The following is a 1,570-nucleotide window of genomic DNA, read 5'->3' on the forward strand; positions in this document are numbered from 1 at the left end:
TCCTATGCTGGTGCATGTCTGTCATCCTGGAGGCAACAGTCTCCTTTAATCTGGGGAGTCCTTTTGCTTTCCCCCTGAAATAGATATTCTGTTTCTAGTATGGGCTTTTATTTTGCTTATTGTTTCCACATGTTGATGATGTAAACAAACATTAGCTTCCTGAGAGGAAAAAAATAAGGGAAGGAAAAATTTTAAACATTCAAACATAGGACAATGACTCTTGATTGATAGGTTGGCTGGATAGCCTTGGTTGGCTAGAGAATTGGGGGCTGGGGGGAGGCGTTATATAATATTCCTTCAGATTTTTAAAGCTGCTTTTCTATTGTCTTATAGTTTCAAGTGTTTTTGTTCAGTCTATAGCTGGTATGATAACTGACCCTGTCAAATTATGTACTTTATTTTTCATTCTGAAAGTGTATTTCTAATTTCCCTATTGTTCTAAAACTTAATAAATGTGTATACTGTGCTGGGAAAACTTAGAACTCTTTATATTTAAAATACACTTTATTTCATTTTCAGGAAAATTTTCTAAATAGATTTTATTTCTTCTCTTTTCTTTAATGACTTTTTCTGGATTATTTGGATATTGAACCTCTTGGACTGATCTTCTAATTTTCATTTCTTCACCTTAAAAAACCCAACACTTTATTGGGATATAATTGACATGTAAAGGCCTATATATATACTATATAAACATATAGTATATAACTTGATGAATTTGGAGATACATATGCTTCCATAAAGCCATTGCCACCATCAAGGCCATAAACTCATTCATTACCTTTTATCTTTCTTTGCCATTTGTTCTATTTTCTCTTTCTAGTAAATTCCTTCTAACTTTTGTTTACATTTCTGTCAATGTTGAATTTCTAAGAGTTTGTTTTTCTTGTCTGAATGTTCCTTTCTTATAATATCCTTTTGTTTTTAATATTGGGATATAATTGACATATAACATTAGCCTCAAGTGTACAACATAATGATGTGATATTTTTATATATTGTGAAATGATTATCACAATAAGTCTAGTGAACATCCATCACTACACAGTTACAAAATCTTTTTCCTTGTGATGAGAACTTTTAAGATCTACTCTCTTAGCTACTCTCAAATATATAATCAGTACTGTCAACTATAGTCACCATGATGTACATTAAATAATATCCTATTCTTACTTCAGAATTGTCATGTCACCTCTTATTTCTGAGAATACTAATGATAGTGTAAGGTTTGAGGGGTTTTTGGACATTCTCATAATCCTGCAGAGTTACATTTCCTCCCAATTTCTTTTTTCTCACTTTTTGATTGTTCTTTCATTTGAGCTGTACTTCTCATGTTCCGCTATTCTTGGTTATCTGCTTTTATTTAAGAGAACTAAGCTGACCAGAAGCTCTAACTTGTGAAAGGCATCTTTTGGCTGTGAGCTTCAAATGTAAGGACCTCGATAGGCAGTTCAGTAGGAGGATCTCTGAGTCAGTATTTTTAGGCCTTTCTCCTAAGACTGGCCATATTTTTCAAAGGAAAGTTCTCCAACCAGGTTTGATCAGTGAAGAACTGGCTGCTAGCCCAGTGT

This window comes from Hipposideros armiger, unplaced genomic scaffold, assembly GCF_001890085.2.
Source record: "Hipposideros armiger isolate ML-2016 unplaced genomic scaffold, ASM189008v1 scaffold_359, whole genome shotgun sequence".
NCBI lineage: Eukaryota > Metazoa > Chordata > Mammalia > Chiroptera > Hipposideridae > Hipposideros > Hipposideros armiger.